The sequence below is a fragment of the Mobula birostris genome, chromosome 26 (assembly GCF_030028105.1).
Source record: "Mobula birostris isolate sMobBir1 chromosome 26, sMobBir1.hap1, whole genome shotgun sequence".
NCBI lineage: Eukaryota > Metazoa > Chordata > Chondrichthyes > Myliobatiformes > Myliobatidae > Mobula > Mobula birostris.
In genome coordinates, this window is record NC_092395.1 from 43,787,770 (window position 1) to 43,799,990 (window position 12,221).

Genomic DNA, 12,221 nt, shown 5'->3' on the forward strand with positions numbered 1-12,221 from the left:
AGTCAACTAACCTACCGGCCCTGGTACAATGGAAACTTGTGTCTCAAGGCGGATTCTTAAGTGAGCGATCCCAAGTCTTTGAACCGCAAACCGCAATGTCCTCCTCAGAGAAGTAAGGTAGCCTTTATAATTTTCCTCATCTCGGGCTCGACTGTTTCATGGGCAACGACTTTGTGGGAGAATGACGCTTCTGCTATTTCTAAGAATGAGGTGGAGAATATTCCTTCTTCCTGCTGGGGGCCCACAGCCAGCTAGCAGACTCCTAAGCTGCATCAGGGAGTGTGACTGATGGCTGACTATTGCATTCATTTCGTTCGTCTAGTGGGAGAGTGCAGGTGGGACAAAAATGTTTTGATTGCTCTGTACACAGGGTGATTAAAGGACCACTTCAAAAACTTTCTTGAAACAAGGGAACAGGTGGAGGATTGAGGAAGTTATGGACTTGACCATAAGAGTTGACAGTCATAATTCCGATTTCACCCGGAAGGCCGGTCCTGAGAACCATTCAATCCAATAACCAACGTACAATTTGCTATATGTGCGGAACAACCCATGCAGCTTGGAAGAACCCTGTCTCTCCAGCAGAAGGAAAGGAATATATGAGTTAGATACGTTGCTTATGTCAGGGGGTTTCTTCTCTTAGGCTCATTAAAATGGCTTCTTTGTTATGTTAAACCCTGAGAAAGTTTTTGCGCTCGCAGCTTGTTTTGGTTTACAGTGTGAAAAGAATATGCTACGAATCAATTGGGATAGTGGTTACGCTTTTGGTGTATTTGAAGATAATGTATGCGCGGGGTTTTGTGGCAGAAGGCGGGAGAGAGAGAAATAGGATGGACCAGGTGCTGTGATGTCCGCTAACGGGATCGGACCCCGAGGAGAGCGTTCGGCGAGGAGGCGGAGACGGACTTGTGTGGAGCGTCTGATCGACCACCGTTGTAGGTCCCAGGGGGCCGGTCGAGGTGGTCCGTGGGGTCGCAGGGTGAAGAAGAAGGGTCCTGAGCTCCAACTGTTTGTGCACGAACAGACAATACAGCATATACGATTAAATAATTACAATTTATAGATATTACTGGAACTATGTAATTAGTAGAGATACAATACAAAAGGAAAGTAAAAGGCGCCAAACTTATCAAAGTTCAACCTCTTCGTGCACAAGCAGTTTGAAGCTCTAGTAACGGGGTCGACTTTCCACCATTCGATCCCCTCCGACCTCCTCGACCCGCCGCCTGAGACCAACCACGGTGGTCGACCAGACGCTCCACACGAGTCTGTCTTCGTCTCCTCTACTCACCGAAGACCCTAGACCTCAGACTCCAGCTCGAGGTCCGCCCCGTCGGCCAGCTCACAGCATCGCGTACACTCCCTCTCTCCCCCATCACGCTTTCTCCACAAAAACCCGCGCATACAATAGCTTACAGACACACAAAAAAAAAGAATAACCAATTGGTTAGCAACTGAATACAACTCTCTATAACCCAAACAACCTGCTAGCGAGAGAACTTTCTAAGCAGTTAACATAACAGAGAAGCCATTTTTATCAGCCTGCGCAGTAACATAAAGGAAGAAATCCCTCACACTCATAATCCTTGGATTAACTGGTCCTCTGGCAGCATTCACGGTTGGTCAAACCTGTGCCGAGATAAATGCCCGTGAGATACCGAGTTGCCTTCCTGAGTTTCTGAGACGCCTACCCGAGTTTCCAGGAAGACTGCCCGATTTAATAAGTGACCTGCTATGAACCATCTCCAGTCGCCAGTGGCGTTGGTTCCTGATTCCTCAAGACCGGATGTGAACTCAGTTGAGCTGTCTGCAGTGCCTTCAGATTAAAGCATGTTCTCGTAAGACATATTTTAAAAGTTGCAAAATAACTTTCTAGAGTAAAATGTGCACAACCATGTCTGAATTGTGTTCAAAGTTCATTCTTTCGAGTGATACACTCTTCCAAAAGTATGTGGATGTATGTTGATGGGACATCAAATGCATTGACCACTGTGGTCCTGTGTGTACCATTGGAATGAATGGATGGTTTCAAAACTTGAAGAATGATAAATATATCATGAATGCAGAGCTGATAACTGCTTTGACCAATATGATTGTTTGGCTTGCATGGCTGTTAGCCAGGAACATAAATGAGAAGATTCTTGGTTTGCAGAAATGTTTAGCTGCTGTGAAAATGTTCAGCATTCTGAATGAAGTTACGCTTTCTAAAACTGAATCTGTGTTCTCAAGGCTGTTTTTCGCAGTATTGCTGGTGATGAGCTCCAGCACTGTTTTGAAAGGTGTTTCCTCCCCCGTTAAACCTCTGCCTTTTTGTTCTTAATTCACAAAACTTGTAAAAAAAATGTTTGCAGTTGTTGAAAAGAATGCTCTGATTTCCTTCACCCTATGTATGCCCTTCACGTCCGTATAAACCTCTATCTGATCACATCATAGTTCTAACCTGACTGATATCTGCCCATATCTTAGTCCCTCAAGTCTAGCACATGGTAAATCCTTTCTGCACTCCTTTCAGTGTAATGATATTCTCATTTTACTTCTCATAAGCAAGAAGGGATCCACTATGAATTTCCACATTGGGACTATAATTAGAATGTCAATTTACTGTCGAGCAGGTATCCTTCCCTGGGAATGCCCGGTACATTGTCCGCTTCTGAGAGGCAACATATGGAGGATTATTCCAGTAGTTGTGGAGTTACTAATTTATGGTGGTGGCACTGTCTTCCCTCTCTGTGTCTGTATGATTGTCATAAGGGGGGCGTTGGTGGCGAATCCAAATGCAAGACACAGACACTGAAATACTAGGAATAGGTCTAGGTTTGACAAGAAAGCAGGGAAAGTGCTGAAGAAAGGCTGCTGGACATTGACGCAGGCCCTGGGCGAGACTAGGATGCAGGGCCTGGGATATGATATGGAAAAAAAAACACAGAACCCAGACAAAGAACAAGGAACAAGGAGCCTGATCTAGGGCTCCGAGCCATGACTGGACAGGGACCCGGAACTTGGGTCTTGCCTCGGGCTTGGACCCTAGATCTAGGCAAGGACGAGACGTGGCTACAGGACTGGACGTGGCTCAAGGACAGTACAAGGTACACCAGCACAGGACAAGGTGCTTGGACGTGGCTTGGACAGGACAAGAGATTCCTGGACAGGACGAGGGAACTCCAGCAATGGACGAGGGATCACCAGCACAGGGCTGGGCGAGGTACTCCTGGGCTGGGCGAGCCACATGGACAGGATGAGAACACGAAGCCTTGTCTTGGACTTGGGAGACAGCAACATGGAACAAAGAGGCGGGACCCCTCCTTGGGAGCAGGACGTAGGGCCAGGACTCGTACGCAGCACACAGAGTCAGGACCCCCTCCTTGGTAACAGGGCCAAGGGCCGGGGCTCTTTCTATACACGGTATACTGAACATGAAGAGACAGTTCTCTACTCAGGGTAGCGGTAATCAGCCAGACCTACCCAGCGGAGGCGAAGACACAGAAAGACGGTTCCCAAAATAAGGTAGTGGCAAACGGCCAGACCTACCTAGTGAAGGCGAAGTCACAAAGAGACAATTCCAAACAACAACAGACTGTTCCTCATGTTGATGCAGCAAGACCCCGGTCTTGCTCCGGTGGTTGAACTTGACAGTGTTACAGGCAAGGACACAGGCGAGGTTGCAGCAAGGCTTCAGCTGAGGCTTCAGGTGAAGGCTGCAGGTGAGGGTTCTGTTGGAAGGAGGAGGGAAGGGAACAGTTCAGCAAATGAAGTTCAACCAAGGAGCTATTTATGTCGCTAGCCCAAAATGAGAAACTGGTGCCTCAATTGATGCACTCAACAGAACAAGGGAGAAAACAGGAAAACCCTGAACAAGGGTCGACGGATTGGACCATGGACTGGAATGCGGACTTCACAGTCTGGACCATGACAATGATAATTGTTTGAAAGATGATCTCAGCTTTTAAGTTTTCATGGAAATCATACAGAAAATTGAATGTTTGTTGCTTAGAAACCTTGATGTAAATGAAGCTTGAAAGCTTTAATTTATTGTAGAAAACAGAATTGAAAAGACATGGATGAGATTTCTGAAGTTATGATGTTGTCTTCCCATCCAGCTTTGGTAAAGCATGTACTTGTAAGAACTATTTTAGAAACTGCAAAATAAGTCTAGAAATAATCATCATCATTCAGGTGCCTTGCCGTTCGATGTGAGTGATCATGTCCCTCCATCCATCACGGTTCCTGACCCTCCGAATTGTAGTTGTTGCCTCCCCTGATTCTAACCATGATGTTATTCCATCTATCATTTTCATTCTCTGTCTTCCTCTACTTCCTTTTCCTTCCAGCTTTCCAGTTGTAACTCAATGTTCTAATAGCTCTCTTCGCATGATGTGTCCAAAGAATTTTGATTGCTGTTTTCTGATTTTTTTTAAGTAATGTATGTTTTGCTTTCATTCTCTGTAGAACTCTTCGTTGGTTATCCTGTCCGTATATGATACACATAGCATTCTTCTGAGGAACCACATCTCTGCTGCCTTGATCGTTTTTTCCATTGCATTTGTGATGGTCCATGTCTTCGCAGCCATATATCATTATAGGAAGAATGTAGCAGCTGAGAGTTCTAAGGCGGATTTCAATTGCTATTTTGTTGTTTGTTAGGATGTTTCTCATTTCTGTAAATGCTGTTTTTGTCATTGCTATTCTTATCTGTTTCGCCTTTGCCATCAGATGTTACCCATAATCCAAAGTAATTGAAGTTCTGAACTTATTTCAGTATATCATTTCCCAATGCGGTCCTACAGTTTGGGATATCAGGTTTCTTTGATATTACCATTACTTCAGTTTTTTTTTTGTTTAAGGTTAGGCCAAGATTTTCGCTCTCTGTGTTGATGGTAGATACTAGTTTCTGTAAAGTCACTTCACTATTTGCTACTAGTACTGTATCATCCACATAGCGGAGGTTGTTGATATTGTATCCTCCTATACTTATTCCAGGTAGGTCTTGTATGGTTCTCATGATGTTTTCACTGTACAGGGAGAACAGATCTGGTGGTAGAACACAACACTGTCTAACTCCTCGCTTTATTGGCTGATATTCACCAATCTCGTTCTTTATCCATATGGCTGCACTCTTTTGCCAGTAGAGATTCCTGATTATTCTTAGATCTTTTCCGTCGATATTAATATCTTTAAGCATTTTCATGATGACTTGGTATTTCACCGTGTCAAAGGCTTTTGTGTAGTCAATGAAACAGAAGTATAGATCTTGTTCTACTTCTATTGACCTTTCGACAATGTTCCTGAGAATATAATTTGTGTTTTACATTCTCTTGTCTTCTACAAAGCCGCACTGTTTTTCACTGATCTCTGGTTTAATTTTGTTTCTTATTCTGAGCATGACGATTCTAAGTAGAATTTTTGTGAGGTGGCTAATTAAGCTTACTGTTCTGTGTTGTCCACACGCTGTTGCATCTGGTTTCTTTGGCAGTGCAATGAATACTGTCTGTTAAATATCTTCTGGTACTTTGTCACTGTTGTGTATTCTATTCAATAAGATTGTTAATTTCTCTACACCAAAATCATCTAGCGCTTCATGCAGTTTAACCGGAATTTTATCTGGTCCTGATGATTTCCTCTTTCGCATTTTCTTCAGAGCATGCTCCACTTCTTCTTTCAGTATTGTTGGGCTCTTGTTGTTGTTGCCAATCTCAAAGTTGTCCTCACGTTTTTCTTGTTGTATAGGTCTTTGATGTATCCTGACCATCTTTGCATTATTTTCCCTTTTTCCATAATTGTCGAGCTGTCTTTTGCTTTTATACATCCTGTTTTTGCCCCACTTTTCTTCCAATATGTGACCTCCTTGATCCCGTCATTCATACATTTGCTGTTGTTGGTCTTCTGCAATTGTTCTATTAACTCACATTTGTCCTTAAGCCACTTTTCTTTTGCTTCCTTGCACTTGGTTGTTACCTGTGCATGCATGCTTTTTCGTTTTCCTTACATTTTCTTTGTTCCATAAGATTCAGAATTTCTTCTGTCGTCCATTTCTTTTTAGCTTTTTTCTGTTGTTTGAGAATCACCTCTTGTACTGCTTGTGTTATACTGTCTCTGAGGTTTTCCCATTGCTGTTCTACAATAGTGACGTTTTGTAGAGCTTTGAATTTGTTCTTCACAGTTATTTGGAATTCATTTCTGATGTCACTGTTTTTCTTCTCAAAGGTCCCAAATTCAGCTTTGGCTGTACTTTTGGTCTATTAACCTTTCTGAGTCTCAGGTACATCACACTGATTATTGGTACGTGATCACTGTAGCAGTCTGCACCCAGATATGCTTTGCATGATTTCAGAGCATTTCTATATCTTCTCCTTATAAGCACCAAATCAATTTGGTTTCTGGTATTATCCCCTGTGCTCTTCCATGTGTATAGTTTTCTCGGGTGTTGCTTGAAGACAGTATTACCAATTATATAATCTTTTTCTGTGACCCATGTCGCTAGTCGTTCTCTTCCCTCATTTCCCTCACCATTGCCGTAATGCCCAATATTGTCCTCGTCCCTGGTCTTGACTACTTTTGCGTTGAAGTCACCTTGAATAATGGTATTTTCTGAGTTATTACAATGTCTTAATGCTGTTTCTAGTTCGTCATAAGATTGATTGATGCTTTCTTCACTGCTGTCTGCTGTTGGGGCATAAACTTCAATGATATCAATGTCAAAAGGTTTTGCATGTGTTTTCCATCGAAACATTTGATCTGATATAGTCCAATAACCTTTTACTGATTTGCATGTTCTTCACCTAACATAATTCCAGCACCTTTTTGATGTATTTCTCCTCCTGAATAACTGATGGTATATCCCTCTGAGCTTGTTTTACCAGCTCCTTTCCACCTCATCTCGCACATTCCCAAGATGTTGATTTCTAATCTTTCCATTTCCTGTTTGACGTTGTCTAGTTTATCAGGTTTGTTAAGAGTTCTTACATTCCAGGTTGCTAGCCTGATCTTTTTTGCTTTTAATCTGCCGACAGTTGCTGGGTAATTGTGAGGTTCACCTGTGGCTCATGAGATCCTCTACTGGATGAGGCTCCTTCAGTGAAGGCTCCATTCACATCTTTGAGCTGAGAACATAGTTGATTTGAGTTCATGATTGTACAAGGGAGGAGTACTGAAGTGGTTTCCCGTTGCCCTTCAGTTGCAGTGTCCATTCTGGACGGGTAACCCTGGCCATTGATCAGCAGATTCATCTGCCCAGCATTTTTAGTTTTACTACCATAAATTCCATTTGTAGAATCTGCTTGTAAAGACATCCACCACATGCAAACCATGGCTTCACGTTGAACCTGATTGGGGGGCTAAAAAGATACTACACCATGCCCAAGGGTGACCTGTAGGCTATCGGACGGAAGGAGCGTCATACACCTCCTTTTGCTGAGCAATTGCACAGCACCGATACTGACAAATCTAGAAATAATTGATGTAGTCAAATCTTGATGACTGATGACTACATCGTGAATGCAGACTTGATAACGGTTTTGACCAATATAATTGATTGGCTGGCATGGTTATTAGCCAGTAACATAGAAAAGTGGATTATTGGTTTACTGAAATGTTTGGCTGCTGTGAAAATGTTCAGCATTTTGAATTGAGTTGCACTTTCCAAAATTGAACCTGTGTTCTCAAGGCTCATTTTTCCAGTATTGCTGGTGATGAGTTCCAGCACTGTTGTGAAAGGTGTTCCCTCTGACTTTAAACTCATGTCTTCTTGTTCTTAATTCACAAAATTTGTAAAAATGGCTGAATGCATCCACCCTATCTATGCCCTTCATGATCTGTATCTTTATCTCCATCTGATTACCTTTCAGTTCCAACCTGACTAACTTCTCCCGATAACACAGTTCCTCAAGTCCTGGCAACGTGTAAATCCTTTCTGCACTTTTTTCAGTTTCATCATATTTTCTTTTAGCAGGGCAACCAAATTTGTACTCAAGTATAATTACAGCAATATCCTGTAAAACTGCACCGAGGCCTCCCAACTTATATATTATAAGTCGTGTCAAATGAAATCCATAGTGCCAAAAATCGTCTTTGCCACCTAGTCTAACGGTGACTATACTTTCAATTAACCTTGTACTTGCACTCCAAGGGAGTTCTGTTCCAAAACATTCACATTTATGTGAAAGATCTATCTAGATTTTCTCTTGAAAAATGGAATACCTTGTACTTAGCCAAATTACACTTCATTTGACATCCTCCATCTCACTTCCCCAGCTGATCAAGCTGCCACTGTAAATCTGATTGATCTTCTTCATTGCCTACCATACCACCTATTTTACTGTCAACTGCAAACTTATTAATCATGCCTTGTATGGTCTTGTTCAAATTGTTTGACAGAGATGCCAAACATCAATGAGCCTAGCACCATCCCCCGAGGCACACGCTTAATCATAGGCTACCAGGTCGAGAGACAATCCTCCACTTTGTTGGCTACCATACAGTCAACTTACTGGCACTTCACTGTTGCTAATGATGAATCAAATAAGAACATAAGAAATAGGAGCAGCTGTAGGCCATCTGGCCTGTTGAGCCGGCTCTCCCATTCAATAACATCATATCTGATTGACCATGAACTAATGTCCACCTGCCTTTTCCCCATAACTCGTAATTACCATACTAATTAAAATTTATCCAACCTTGTATTAAATATATTTAGTGAGGTAGCCCCCACTACTTCATTGGGCAGAAAACTACACTGATTCACCACTTTTTGGGAAAAGCAGTTCCTCATCTGCATCCTATGTCCCCTAGTTCTAGGCTTGCCTATCAGTGGAAATATTATCTCAACCAAGGCACCTAATTTCTTCTCCAGCCAGCCAGAGTGTTCTTGGAGATACCTGCTCAGACTCTGGGGACTGTCAAACTCCACACATTTTTTTTAAAAATCCAGGAAAAAAATGGATCTTTGCAATTTTCTTCCATTGGAAGCTGAGCCAATGAAGAGATTCATGGCTGTGTGTAAAGTGAACTATAGTACAAACCCACGTCTGTGATAGGGTGCAGTTGAGGCCGAGATCATGTAACCATGACCTGTATAAATGATGGAGCAGGCTGGAGTGGCCGCATGAATGGGTCCTGTACCCATCTCCAGTGTCCCTATAATCAGAGAGACTGATGATTAGACTGAGGTTATGAGGACACAGTCTGTATGAGAGCAAGTTTTGTGCCCACATTTGTTTGCTAATATCATTGGACTTAGTTATAAACCTCAATGAACATGTGTTGGTCTCTCTCAACCTTTCAGATGATGTAGGTATTTTTACAATGATGCTGATGAAGAAGCCTTGCAGTGAAACTCAGTCCCCTCTGATCTATAAGGGTACCAGCTATGCTGAGACACCATAGCCATATTGAATTTCACCACCCGCACAATCCTCGGTGTTACAATCCGTTGGGAAATTTTGTTCTTCAGTATTTGGCTGGAGAGTGGTGTGCAATAAATTTGCTGTCATTCCTCTATCCCCATTGTCACTTCAATTGTTATCCCACAATTGATCAGCCCATGGGTTTGGAATGTAGCTGTTTTATCCAAAGTGTTGTAGAGTAAATGAGAACTTAGCAGTCCGAGGGCCTCCCAAGTTGTCAATAGAAGGCAAAGGGTGATACTAGACCGGTCATAATCTGCATGGAGGTTGGTGACCAGTGGTGTGCCTCAGGGGTTGGTTCTGGGACCCCTACTCTTTGTGATTTTTATAAATGACCTGGGATGAGGAAGTGGAGGGATGGGTTTGTAAATTTGCTGGTGACAAAAAGGTTGGGGTTTTGAGGATAGTTTGGAGAACTGTCAAAGGTTACAGTGGGACATCGATAGAATGCAAAACTGGGCTGAGATGTGGCAGATGGAGTTCAACCCAGATAAGTGTAAGGTGGTTCATTTTGGTTGGTCAAATATGATGGCAAGACTCTTGGCAGTGTGGAGGATCACAGAGATTTTGGGGTCCACGTCCATATGACATTCAAAGCTGCTATGCAGGTTGACTCTGTGGTTAAGAAGGCATACAGTGCATTGGCTTTCATCAATCGTGGGATTTAGTGTGAGAGCCGAGAGGTAATGTTGCACCTATAAAGGACCCTGGTCAGATCCCACTTGGAGTACTGTGCTCAATTCTGGTCACCTCACTCAGTAAGGACGAGGAAACCATAGAAAGGGTGCAGAGGAGTTTTACCAGGGTATTGCCTGGATTGGGGAGCATGCCTTATGAGAATAGGTTGAGTGAATTCGGCCTTTTCCTCTAGGAGCAACGGAGGATGAGACGTGACCTGATGAAGATTTCAGGAGTAAGTTTTTTTTTTATGCAGAGAGTGGTGAGTACATGAAATAGGCTGCCGGCAGTGGTGGTGGAGGTGGAAACGGGAGGGTCTTTTAAGAGACTTCTGCATAGGTACGTGGAGCTTAGGATAATAGAGGGCTATGGGTAAGTCTATTTTGTTCTAAGGTAAGTACATGATTGGCACAGATTTTTGGGCTGAAAAGCCTGTATCGTGCTGTAGCTTTTCTATATTTCTATGTTTCTAAGGTACTGTAACTTGCCTCTCGATGTAAAGAAGCAGGAAAAGAATCAAAGGGCGTTTTAGGGAACGTGAGGGGAATGGATGTGACATTAATGTAGCTACTCTGTTGGGAGCTTATATAGACCCAGTGGGCTGAATAGCCTCTTTATGTGTTTTGCTAAATAACGACTGCTCAGTTTCTATTGTTTTCTTTGATTTACTGATTTTTTTTCAGTAATATTACCTCAAACTATATTTATTTCCTCCTGCCGTGAGCACTGATATATCACTAATTGGGAGGAGATTGGTGTGAGATTTCTCTGTGGGATTGGTAGGTCTTGACCATTGTCATATTTGTTGAATGTGTTTTCCTTCCCAGGAATCTTGGGCTGCAGTTCCAGTGTTGTGGGAAATCAAACCTGAGCTCCATATTAACACAGTGAATGAGGGAGAACACAGTAAAGAAAACGTTTCCTACATGCGAGCATGCTTTTTAATTTGTAGGTGCTGTTGCAGATATTTAAATACACACCCAGCTCCTGACAACACCGCTAAACATGGCTTAGTCTGAGTTTCTACTGTCTGTCAGGAACGGTTGCATTACAAACAAAGTCATCAGAGAGATATTGAAGCTTGTGTTTGTCGAAGTGTTTTATTGAATAAAATGAGACACTTTTGGAGGAAGATGCCTGTTTGGCTCAATATTACACAACCTTTTATATTTTAAAGATCAAATCCGGCAGCAGGACAATTCTATAGTTACAATGTATCTACAATGCTTCCTTCGAATTCCATATGATTTTCACACCTCCTTCTTTGCACCCACACTCCATGCACACAAAATGAATGTTGATCAGAATTGATTGGTTTTCAATTAACTGGTGTCCATAGCTCCAGAGAACTGCTGTCCAAGTCTACATTTAAAATTTAATCTCCAGTCCATGTTCAGGTCAAAGATTGGTTGTCAAAGTCAATACTTGCTATTTATCCTAACTCTAGAATATGCCCTAACAGTCCCTCCTCTTGGTCTTCCTGGACAAAAAAATAAATTTGTTCCAGGAAAGGCCAAGCCTTAAGGAGATTCTAATCAGATACGGCAACAAAAAAGTACTCTGTATTTTGAAACCCATTTCCCATGTACCTATATGCATCCACATTTACACTATCATCCTTAATAAATACTTGCAAAACACGAAGCAGAGATTGTTCCAGAAATTTGACGGGCTGTATTTAAACTGCAGTTTCATCAAATGTATGGCGGTTGCCTTCTTCCATGCTGGCTTATTGCAGTCTAATCACAGTCTTTACTTTCCCCGATTTGTGTTCTGATAGGTAAAATTCAGCAGTGGCTATCATTGCTTACTCTTTGGTCAGGCCACCAGCAAGGAGAATGTATCAGGGTCATAAGTGTATCAGGATCACAGGCAAAAGTTCACATTCCATGTCATTGCAAATGATTGTCAGAATCTTGATGACTAGTCTCCGGGACACTCTGATGGATGTACAGGAAAAGTTGGTGAGAGCAAATCTGAGAAAATCCTCTGCTTCTCTCCAGGTGTGAATGACTTATGGTGGTCATAATCAAGGTGAATGGCTGGCTTGACCCTCAGAGATATCAACCTGACATTCGCTGACCTCAATCAATGCCACCCTGACAGATATAACTGGGTATAATGTCTCCGTCAAATATCTCCACA

At 42.5% G+C, this 12,221-nt stretch overlaps 1 pseudogene; it reads left to right on the forward strand.

The window, feature by feature from the left end:
• The first annotated feature begins 7,469 nt into the window (after positions 1-7,469).
• The window catches only part of LOC140188262 (ubiquitin carboxyl-terminal hydrolase 35-like), a 41,675-nt pseudogene continuing 36,923 nt past the window's right edge, over positions 7,470-12,221 (forward strand).